This window comes from Onychomys torridus, chromosome 10 (assembly GCF_903995425.1).
Source record: "Onychomys torridus chromosome 10, mOncTor1.1, whole genome shotgun sequence".
Lineage (NCBI taxonomy): Eukaryota > Metazoa > Chordata > Mammalia > Rodentia > Cricetidae > Onychomys > Onychomys torridus.
In genome coordinates this window covers 75,446,313-75,458,626 of record NC_050452.1, presented here as the reverse complement: position 1 = coordinate 75,458,626, position 12,314 = coordinate 75,446,313, and the positions used below count along the sequence as shown (strand labels likewise).

The 12,314-nt window shown below is 44.8% G+C and overlaps 1 pseudogene; it reads left to right on the top strand.

The window, feature by feature from the left end:
• The first annotated feature begins 3,325 nt into the window (after positions 1–3,325).
• LOC118591848 lies at positions 3,326–3,945 on the top strand (annotated as a pseudogene).
• The last annotated feature ends 8,369 nt before the right edge of the window (positions 3,946–12,314 follow it).

The following is a 12,314-nucleotide window of genomic DNA, read 5'->3' as shown; positions in this document are numbered from 1 at the left end:
GTTCCTGATCTTACCTAAGTACAGCAGTTGCTGGGATGCATACCTAAGTTGAGGAGGCTCATACAGCCCATGGTGGTGCCTTTGACTTCCTACCAGGTACCAGGTTGGCATACTCATCCTGCCTCAGAATTGGCTCTGGGAGTGACAGACCCTCCCTCACCTTGCTCTCACCTTTCCCGCCCTAATCAGAAGTGTATGTTCATAGGTTAAGTTGTAACCAACACTGTTGTGCAGTTGGGGGGAGGAGAGAGGAAAGGGGGTTCTGTTGTTAGAGGGTGCTGGGCCACAGAGGGCCAGGAGCCAGCGTAGCTTGGGGTCAGCTGAAGCCAGCATGGCTGGGTGCGGGCAGCACTGGAGGAGACTTTTTTTCTGGAAAGAATGTCGCTGAGAAATGGAAACTGGAAAGAAGGTGCAAGTTGAGGTTTCTGCATCTGAGTGGAAGGCTCATCATTGTGTGACTGTCCTCAGCTCCACCCCCTGGAATGGCAGTGCCACTGGGGCCGCAGTGCCACTGGGGCCACAGTGCCAGGGGACGTGTCAGGGAAGTCAGAGGCCAAATCTGACTGAAGACAGTCCTGAATTTGCTGTGTGCTAGAAACATCTGCCAAAGCATGCAGTGGCTCACACAATGATTGATTCTAGTTTACATAACCGTTCTGGGAGGCCAGCTGCCCAGCGGTGTGTCTCTGTCTCTCTGCCTCTTCCTATTCTCCCTGTTTTTGTAAGAACCCAGGATGATGGCTGCTCCATGAGCCACAGATCGCTCTCCAGGTCGTTCTCACACAGAAGAGCACAGACAGCCACAAGTGGAGTAGACGAAAGCACCAAGTCAGGCCTGGGCCATGCCGCTGCCTCTTCACCCTCGAGTGAGAGAACAGGCCAGAGGACAGCTTGCAGACGGACAGCCTGCTCCGAGACAGCTCTGCTACAGAAGGGGAGGCCCCATGTTAACATAAGGCGTTGCTAAACTGAACTAGATTACGACGATCTAAGATGCTAGAGAGAGTAGGGGGACTTGTGGAGAAAATGGAAGTCGTGCACACACACTGTTGGGAAGAAGGGAAATAGTGCCAGCCATTGACATGCTATGTTGTGGTCCGGCTATACCAGTCTATGTAGCCAGAAGAAATGCCTGCACACTAGTGTCTACTGGAGTTCTTAATATTCATAATAGCTGTGCTATGGAACCAGCCCAAGTGCCCATCTTCAGGTACACAATGGATAAGAATTGTCATCCAGCTATCAAGAGGACTGAAATTGGCCACTATCAGGAAGATAGGTGTAACTAGGAGACACCATGCTAAGTAAAACAAACCAGAAAAACAAGTTCTCTCTTATACATGGAAATATGAGGGGGGGAAAAAACCTGAAAAGTAGTCATTACAAGGGAGGATGGAGGAGTCTGGGGGAGCAGGTAAGGGTGGGAAAGGAATGCCTGGATATGACCCATGCTTGCTATAAATAGGTATGGAACTACCATTGTGAGTTCCACTGACATACACAGTAAATGTGTTCATTTTAATAGAATGGCACTGTATACAGTTATGAGCGCTGTAGGCACATCCATTTAGAACCAGGCATGGTGGCTCATGTCTGTAATCCCAGCACTGAGCTAGGTTTGCCAGGGGTTCAGGGCCAACCTAGGCTACATAGTTCTAAGGCAGCTTGCTGAAACCTGTCTCAGAAGACAAGTTAGCCTGCATCTAACTCTGTAGCTATGCCCAGTAGAGATGTTTCTAAATTGCTGTGATAAGTAACAGAGACGTGGACACTGAGAAAAGAGGGAAAGTATTTGGGGGCTTTGTTTGCAGAGAGCCTACCAAATCTTTTCGTTTAGAGATGACTAGTTATTAAAATGTGATGATACAAAGCCAAGAAACTTGAAATGCAGCTTACAGCAGCTGTTCCAGTCGCCGATGCTTGGCAATGGGAGAAAATGTTTGTTTCTCTTAATTCAGAAATATTCAAGGTACCTTCTTTTTATGTGTGTTTGTTTTTTTTTACTCTTTTTTATTAGTTAATTGATTTTTCCCAGCCCAGTTTCCTCCCCCAAGTCCTTCCCCTGAACTTCCCCCTCTTCCCCATCCCCTCCCTCTCCTTCCCCTCAGAAAAAGCAAGCCTTCCATGTGTATCAGCCAACCGTGGAATGCCACATTGCAGCAAGACTAGGCACCTCCTCTCCTGTTAAGGCTGGACAAGGCAATCCAGCTTGAGGAAAGTGTCCCAAGAGCAAGCAATAAGGTCAGAAACAGCCCCTACTCCCTCTGCCTGGAGTCCCACAAGAAGACCAAGCCACACTACTGCAGCATATGTGCAGAGGGCCCAGATCAGTCCCATGCAAGTTCTCTGGTTAGTAGTTGAGTCTCTGTGAGTCCCTATGAGTCAGCTGACTTTTGTGTATTTTCCCGTGGTGTCCTTGGCCCCTCTGGCTCACATAATCCTTCCTCTCCCTCTTCCACAAGATTTCCCAAGGTCCACCTAATGTTTGGCTGTGGGTCTCTGTATCTGTTTCCATCAGTTGCCGGGGGGAAGCCTCTCTGATAACCATTGAGCTAGGAAACAATCTATGCCAATGACAGAATATCATTAGGAATCATTTCATTGACCTTTTTTTTTTTCTTTTTTGCCCATCATCTTTGGTTCTATCTTAGGTTTCTAGACTGTCCAGCCACTGGGTCCTGGCCTCCAGGCAGAGTCATGAGTGGGCTCCATCTCATAGTATGGGTCTCAAGCTGGAACAGTCATTGGTTGGCTATTTCTATCATTTCTGTGCCACCTTTGTCCCATCATATCTTGTAGGCAGGACAAGTTTTAGGTCAGAGGTTATTTGGCTGTGTTGGAGTCCCAATCCCTCCACTGGAGGTCTTGCCTACTCACAGGAAATGGCCGGTGTTTGGGAATATTTGTTTAACTATGTAAAGATGTGTTGCTGTTTTTCCTTGCCTGCCTAAGGCACCTGATTGGTCTAATAAAAAACTAAATAGCAAATAGCAAGGGAGGAAGTGTAGGTAGGATTTATAGGCAGGAAGGGTAAATAGGAGGAAGAATCTAGGCTTGAGAATAAGAAAGAAAGAAAAAGAGACACCAGAGAGATGCCAGGGGCCAGACAGACAGACATGAAGGAAGCAGGAGAGTAGGACATACAGAATGAAAGAAAGGTAAAAAGCCCTGAGACAAAATGGAAATGAATAGAAACTGGCTAAATTAAGTTTTAAGAGCTAATAGGGAACACAGGTCTTCCTGCTGGTGCTGTGGGGACCATGGCTGAGCACACGGCCCAGCCTGAGGAGGTGGTGGGAAGCCCACCGCAGTTTGCTCTGACATCATGGAGGGTGGCAGGGGAAGCTGCAACCAAACCACCTGCAGGTTGGCTGGCTTCTTCGGAGCGGGAGGAGCGGGCTTCCTGCACGCTGACTTGGCCGGCATTCAGCTAACTGGTATGAACCCCCTGTCTCCATATTTAAATGTGGATCCATGCTGTCTTGTTCAGGATACCAATGAGTTCATTTTGCCAACTGGAGTTAACAATACCCGAGGCAGATTTGAGCTAACTTTCTTTACCATTGGAGGATGTTGCATGACAGGGGCTGCATTTAGGGCAATGAACCATCTTCAGTTAGGATTGAAGGAAACCCAGAGCATGGCCTGGGCAAAACCAAGAAACGTACAGATTTTGAATATGGCAAGGGGTACTTTGGGCTAATACTCTAGGCTCCCTGGCTTTGCTCTATAGTGCATTTGGTGTTATCATCAAGAAATCACGGGGTGCAGAAGATGACCTCAACACAGGGTGCAGCTGGAACCATGACAGGAATGTTGTATAAATGTACAGGTGGTCTTTGAGGAATAGCACGTGGTGGCCTGGCAGGACTGACCCTCACCAGTCTCTATGCACTGTATAACTGGGAGCACATGAAAGGTTCACTGCTCCAACAGTTACTCTGAAGATTTTGCCACCTCTGGACTGGGGGACATTTCAGAGTCATCCAGACTGATACTAAGTCAATCTGTAGTTGCTTTCTCACTTGTACTGACAATTACTTTGAACAGTTGGAGACTCTGATGTGCTGTGACAAAGATCATGGACGGTTAGCCTGGACGGCACTGCTTGCCCTTAGTGAGTGGAAGCCAAACCCCTTGGTGGCTCACTGAGCATGTGTTCTCTTCTCCTTTGGAGATGATCTTGCACCTGTTTTCTCTCCTACCCCCAAACTGGAAAACCACTTACTCTCCAAATTCAGGCCAGACTTATTTTCAACACTTTTATCACCATGTTTATCATTTAAAAATCTAAAACTACTGTTGCCCAGTATTCCAAATAAAGAGTGAAAATAGAACCAAAGTCATAATCCCAGCATTAAAAAAATAAAAATAGGAGGCAGACCCTGCTGTCTCCACACCCTGCCCCCACACCCATTTGCCTGAGACCCCAGCCACTTCCTGAGACTCAAGGACCAGTCCCCAGCTCCCATCTGCCCGAAACTCCCATCTGGACCAGAGGTGAGTGTCTGGGGTTATAGTCAGAGAGGCAACCGCCCCTGGGCCCCACCCCTGGGCACCAGCCATCCCCAGAGGACCTGCCCAACTTGGCCCCAGTTTCCGGCTAATGGCATGGCCATGCGGGAAGGCTTCCCTTTTCCAAGACTGCGGGCACACCCTGCAGTCTCCACACCCTGCTCCCACACCCATTTGCCTGAGACCCCAGCCACTTCCTGAGACTCAGAGACCAGCCCCCAGCATTTCACCCTGCCCCGGAACTCCCATCTGGACCAGAGAGAGGCTCCCTAAATCTGTTAGCTCTGTCTGGACCAAGTACACTGATAAGACCAAGAATGAACCCACAAGGAGATGGGCAGACACCAAGGCAGAAGTACACACAACAAAATAAAGAGCAACACAGCATCACCAGAACCTAGCCCTTCAACAGCTAGACCTGAACACCACAGAATGGAAGAAGCAGAAGAAAACAACCTTATAAGTAACATCATGAAGAGGCTACAGCCTTATATAGAAGAAATCAAAAATAAAGTGGAGGAAGAGACAAACAAAAAATGGGAAGAACACTATAAAAAAAAACTAGAGGAAAGGACAATTAAAGCAGAAGAAAACAATAAGTCCCTGAAAGAAAATCATGAAAAAGCAAGAAACAGACGAGGGAAACAGTCCAAGACCTGAAGAGGGAAATAGAAAAAATGAAGAAGACACTCGCAGAAGGAATGCTGGAAATAGAAAATCTGAGTAAACGAACAGGAACTGCAGATGCAAGTATAACCAACAGAACGCAGGAGATGGAAGAGAGGATCTCTAGTGTTGAAGATACGTTAGAAGAAATAGAATCATTTGTCAAATAAAACACTAAAACCAACAAAGTCATGACCCAAAATGTCCAAGAAATTTGGGACACCATGAAAAGACCAAACCTACGAATAATAGGGATAGAGGAAGGAGAAGAATACCAACTCAAAGGCACAGAAAATATATTTAACAAGATCATAGAAGAAAACTTTCCCAACTTAAAGAAGGAAATGCCTATGAAGATACAAGAAGTCTATAGAACACCAAACAGACTAGACCCCCCAAAAAAGTCCCCTTGCCACATAATAAACAACTAAACATACAGAATAAAGAAAGAATATTAAGGGCTGCAAAGGAAAAAGGCCAAGTGACTTATAAAGGCAAACCCATCAGAATAACACTCAATTTCTCAATGGAGACTTTGAAAGCCAGAAGGACCTGGACAGATATAATGCAGACACTAAGAGACCATGGATGCCAGCCTAGACTAATATACCCAGCAAAACTTCCAATCATCATAGATGGAGTGAACAAGAACTTCCAAGACAAAACCAGATTTAAACAATACTTATCCACAAACCCAGCCCTACAGAAAGCACTAGAAGGAAAATTCCAACCTAAGGAAGTCAAATACACCCTGGAAAACAGGCAATAAATAACACCACAGCAGTAAACCCCAAAGAAGAGAAGTACACACACACTACCACCAAAAAATAAAAATAAAAATAATATCAGGAACAGACAGTCACTGGTCATTAACATCCCTTAATATCAATGGACTTAATTCACCTATAAAAAGACACAGACTAACAGAATGGATACGAAAACAGGACCCATCTTTCTGCTGCATATAAGAAACACACCTCAAATTCAAAGATAGACACCTCCTAAGAATAAACGGCTGGGAAAAGACTTTCCAATCAAATGGTCATAAGAAGCAAGCTGGTGTAGCCATCCTAATATCCAGCAAAATAGACTTCAAACTAAAATCAATCAAAAGAGATGATGAAGGACATTACATACTCATCTCAGGAAAGATCCACCAAGACGAAGTTTCAATTCTGAACATTTATGCCCCAAACACAAGGGCACCCACATATGTAAAAGAAACATTACTAAAGCTTAAATCACATATAAAACCCCACACATTAATAGTGGGAGACTTCAACACCCCACTTTCACCTCTGGACAGATTGGCCAAATTGAAACTTAACAGAGAAATAAAGGACTTAACTGATGTTATGACTCAGATGGACTTAATCTATATCTACAGAATTATTCCACCCAAACAAAAAAGATCTTATCGATTCTGACAGGTGTAAGATGGAATCTCAGAGTTGTTTGATTTGCATTTCTCTCATGACTGAGGATGTTGAACATTTCTGTAGTTGTTTCTCAGCCATTTGAGATTCCTCTGTTGAGAATTCTCTTTAGATCTGATTTTTTGAGAAAGGGTTTCTCTGTGTAACCCTGGCTGTCCTGAAACAGCCAGGTGATATTATGTTCCTCCAAATATTCTGCATCCTAATAAACTTATCTGGGGTCAGAGAACAGAACAGCCACTAGATATAGAGGCCAGAAAATGGTGGCACACACGCCTTTAATCCTATTACTTGGAGTGCAGAGATCCATCCCGATCTCTGTGAGTTTAAAGCCACACTGGAAACAGCCAGGCTTGGTGACTCATGCCTTTAATCCCAGGAAGTGATGGCAGGAGGCAGAAAGGTATATAAGGTGTGAGGACCAGGAACTAGGGCGGTTAAGCTTTTAGGCTTTTAAGCAACAGTTCAGCTGAGATTCATTCTGGATGAGGACACAGAGGTTTCCAGTCTGAGGAAACAGGATTAGCTGAGGAATTGGTAAGGTGAGATGGCTGTGGCTTGTTCTGCTTCTCTGATCTTCCAGTGTTGACCCTAATACCTGTATCTAGGTATGTTTTTATTTATAAGACCCTTTAATATTCATGCTACACTTTGTAGGCCAGGCTGGCCTCAAACTCAGAGATCCACCTCTCTGCTTCCCAAGTGCTGGGATTAAATGCATAAACCATCACTGCCCAGCTTCAAGGTGCCTTCTTATGATGGAGCTGTATTTGACAAATTATTGGTTCACCTGCAGAAAATTTGAAGATCAATTAAATTTTAGTGTACCAATTTCAGTTTGTATTTGAGTGCAGGTATCAATAAAGCACCTGACCAACCCAAACGGGACATCCATTTTCTTCCCTTTATAAGAAAGCAAGTCCGGATGTGAAGGTGATCCGTGACCTGTCACCCACGGGTTGCTGGGGTGGATTTGGCTGATGTAGCTGACTGGACTGGCGTCCCCGTCCTCCCTCGCTGCTCAGTGTCCCTTGGAAGCTGTCTGCTTGGCTGGTCAAAGAGAATGACCTCTGCCCACAGAAGTCAAGGGTGTAGGAGCAGCTGAGCTGCCTTTCCAGAATCTCCAACAAGCTCACATGTAGACCTTCTCTAGCATTGTCTCTATGGGTCAGGAATACCAACAGCGTTATAATTACCCCGGCCTCTTTTCATGGTCTGGAAATGGCCACATCAGTTCCAGCTTTTAACCCCAGCTCACAGTATCCTAGATATCTGTGTGGAAAACCACAGTGCTGGGAAAAAACCACACCCTTCTGCTGTGGATATCTCTCTGTGTAAATAAAGTTCTGATTGGCCAGTGGCCAGGCAGGAAGTATAGGTGGGACAAGAGAGAAGAGAATTCTGGGAAGTAGAAGGTTGGAGGGAGACACTTCCAGCCGCTGCCATGAGAAGCAACATGTAAAGATATACCAGTAAGCCACAAGCCATGTGGCAAAGTATAGACTAACAAAAATATAAGAGTAAGAGCTAGACAATGGTAGGCCTGAGCTAATGGCCAAGCAGTTTAAATAATATAAGTGTCTGTATGATTATTTTATATGTGGGTTTTGGGACTGCGAATGCTTGGTGGATCCTGGAGAGAAGCTCTCCAACTACACTCTTCCTACCCACTGCCTGACTATGCTGTCACTTAGCCCACATTACCCCCACTTCTGAATAGGGTCATGTGAGGGCCAGCTTTTAGTAGCTTATCATTCATTGCATCAACTATCATGTAATGCATTTAGTCAAATTTTTGTTTTTTGTTTGTTTGGTTGGTTGGTTTTGGTTTTTTGTTTTGTTTGTTTTTGTTTTTGTTTTTGTTTTTGTTTTTGTTTTTTTGAGACAGGGTTTCTCTGTGTAACCCTGGCTGTCCTAAAATTTGCTTTGTAGACCAGGCTGGCTTCAAACTTATAGGGATCCTCCTGCCTCTGCCTCCTGAGTGCTGGGATTAAAGGTGTGTGAGCTACCACCACCCAGCTTAGTCACTTTTTGACGTGTCCTCTGTCTTCTATTGCCATGAGAAAGACCATGACCAAAAGCAAGCTGGGGAAAGTTTATTTGGCTTATGTGCACCCAGGTTGTACTCCATCACTGAGGGAAGTCAGGGCAGGATCTAAAGGCAGAACCCAGAGGTAGGAACTGAAGCAGAGACCACTAAGGAAGACAGTTTACTACTTGTTCCCCCATGGTCTACTCAGTTTGCTTAAATACAACCCAAGATAGCTTGCCCCGGGGGTGGCCCTCCCATATCCATCACTAATCAAGAAAACGCCCCCCACTGACTTGCCTACCAAAGGAGGCATTTTCTCAGTTGATCTCCCTCTTCCCAGATGACTCCAGCATATTTCAAGTTGAAAAACAAAACAAAGCTAAGCAGCCCACCAGGCTCTACCCTCTGTTCTAGGAAACCGGGGATGTCCCTACAAGCAGGTCGGTGTTGCGCAGATTCAGCGGCAGCCTTCAGATGGGCCATTTGTGATGACTGGTGTTTCTGTCTTTAACAAAACAGCCTTTCACATGTGTCCTCTTCCTGGGGATGTCCTAAGTGGCGAATTCTGACCGTATTGCTAACTCAGGACAGAGTGTTGAATTCTACATTTTCCACAGGTGCTCTTATAGAGAAACATCCAGCAACTCCTTTCTTGTGGGTCTTCTAAACCTCTCGGTGGGTGATGATCCTTTTGGGTCTTAACTCTCCGCTCTCCTGCCCCTGTACCTCCCAGTCTCTGCCAGCTTCCTCTAGACTATGAACTCCCAAGAGAAAGAACTCTTGCTGTGCTGATTTGTTTGTCCCGTGGGGCCAACTAAGGCAGAAACTGGCTTCCTTTGAACATTTATCAAGTGGAGAAGCAGGCATCCCCACGTGGCAAGGACACAGGAACTGGCAATCACGTCACAAATGAGTATGTGTCATTCTAAATCCTGGTGGGGATCTGTCCATACTGCCTCAGAAATATTCTGAATTGGAAAAATGCCCTAGGAATCGCTGAAGTATTCACCCAAAACATACTGAGAAAACTTAAAAGATAAATGGGTAAAGCATGTAACCTCAGATCACATATTTTCTCACACCGCAAAATTTACAAATAAAATAAGTCCAAAATTAAGTCAGGGACCCAACAACACACACATAGAGGATTGTGTGTGGGGCTTTGTGGCAGAGTGCCTACTTGGCATGTGTGAGGCCCTGAGTTTAGGCCCTACCACCAGAAATTGGATAGTAAATAAATAAAAACATGTATATGTGAGGTTATGGGATAAAGGAAACATTTTAATGAGCGTAGAAGGAATATATGAAACTGCTTATAATATATATTAACCTAATATTAGGTTAACTCTTATGTTTATACATATTAGGCTATCTGTGTTATATATTAGTTATATATATTGGGTTAATTGGCACATCACCATATATTCAATCATATATATAATATCATGGAAAGAGGTGGCCCAATGGTTAGGAGCATTTGTTGCTCTTCCAGAGGACCCCAAATAAAAAATGGAACCAGGGCTAGAGAGACAGCTCAGTGGTTAAGAGCACTTGATTTGTTGCTCTTGCAAGGGACCTGGGTTTGGTTCCCCTGCACTCATCTAGTGGTTCACACTGATCCATAACTTCAGTTCCAGAGGAACTCCTTCTTCTGACCTCTGCAGGCACAGACATACATGATGCACACACATTCATGCAAGGAAAAACACTCATATATGTAAAATAAATAAATCTAAAACCAAATAATTAAATAAAATTCTTGGGCTGGGCAGATGGCTCAGTGGGTAAAGCATTTTCCTCACAGGCTAAAGGGCCTGAGTTTGCATGCCCAGAACCTACATACCACTAGATGCAAGGGTGAATGCTTCTGAAATCTTAGTGTTCCTGTAGTGAGACAAGAGGCGGAGACAAGAGAGCAATGTCCCAGGAGCACTGGACAACTGGCCTGGCACATGATGACTAACGCAAGATTCCATCTCAAACCAGGCAGAAGTTGAGGACCCCAGCCTGAAGCTGTCCTCTAACCGCTACATGGCGTGCCGTGGCATGCGTAGCCCCTAACACACATTCACAAAACAAAAGTAAATGAGGACAGATTTTAAAAAGAGAATTTTAACACACTGCACCAAGAATGAGGGGCAGGCAAGTATTACATTCACAGAGGTAACAGAAAGGCGTACGGGAAAATATTTTTAATAATGTCAGGGTAGGGAGGTGTGGATTTTACTCATTGACAGACACCACCTACCACATGGGCAAATACCCCCTGCAGAGAGCAAACATCTCAAGAGGGGCCACCGTGCATCTCCACAGGGGGCATATGACTGTTCATCATCTACATAAAAAATTAACATTCCAACTTCTGGTCTTTACAACATTTTCTAAAACACTGATAAAGCTAAAAATGTGTGAAAAATGTATGTCTACAGCAACAGACATACAATAAGGAACAAAAACTAAGAGAGCCTTGATGATACACAGGAAAAAATGCCGCTGCCTAGATCACAGAAAGAGGAAAGTAGCCAGCACAGTGGATCACACTGCCATTTTGAGCACTGGAGAGGCTGAGGCAGGAGGCTTTTGGAAAGCTTGAAACCACCCTGGGCTACAATGTGAAATCCTGTCTTCAAAAAAGGCAAAATAAAAATAGCGTGGGGAAAAAAGCAGGTCAAACACATAAAGAAGGAAATGAACATAAAAAGTTCTAGTTCATGATTTTGATATAATTTTAATGAGATGTTTTCACAAATCAAAGTGAAGAAACAACTCATTTTTGGTGAGATTGAACAACAGAGCCCTTCCAGGACAGAGCAATCTGTCCAAGATTTCAGGAGCAGTGGACCTGCCCACAAGAGCTGCAGGAAGGGGTCTACAGGACATGAGTGTGGGGGTCAGGGTTCACAGAAGCACTGCACTGGAGGTCTCTAAATACCCACTAAGAAAGACGACTTAAATAAATTACAGTCCTATATAACACAACACTTGGACGTAGCCACTGTTCTAAAGGATGAGGTAGGTAACACAGACAGGTGTATAAAGACATGTTCTGAGATACTCGTCAGTCGACAGTCAGAACACACAGGAAATAAGCTCCAAGCTTTTTTAGATGATTTGGTGCACAGGATACTCAAGGATCATCTTTGCTGTTTTGGAGATTCACGGCAAGTGCCATCTGTCTGTTTTGGAAATTTCAGGCACATGTCTGTTCCTCTCTGGAATAGCTCAGATACTCACTTTTTAGATTCTTCACGTCTTCTTTAGATTTTCTCTAAGCTTGCATTACACACATATACAAAATTACGAGATGCTTGATCCCTTAAAAATCGTGTTGCTGACGCTCATTTTCCTTTAGTTATCTCTTCCCTAGAACTCCAGAGTATCTGCTTGAAGCCAAGTGTGGATCTAGACCCATTCCATGCTGCAGTGTGAGTGACGTATCCATACACTGTGTTCTCTCCACAACAGGAGGCCAGCTTCACCTGGAGGTGCCTACTGCTCACTGCCAGCCACCGTTGGCTGTCCCACAGGAGACAAGGACAAGAAACCTAAGAATTCAACTGTCTGTTGCTTATTCACACAATCCTGCCAATGATCACACATCAGCGAACATCTTTACTGTCCACAAAAGGAAGATGGAAGGCCGAGCTGGCCTACGTCTCCCACTA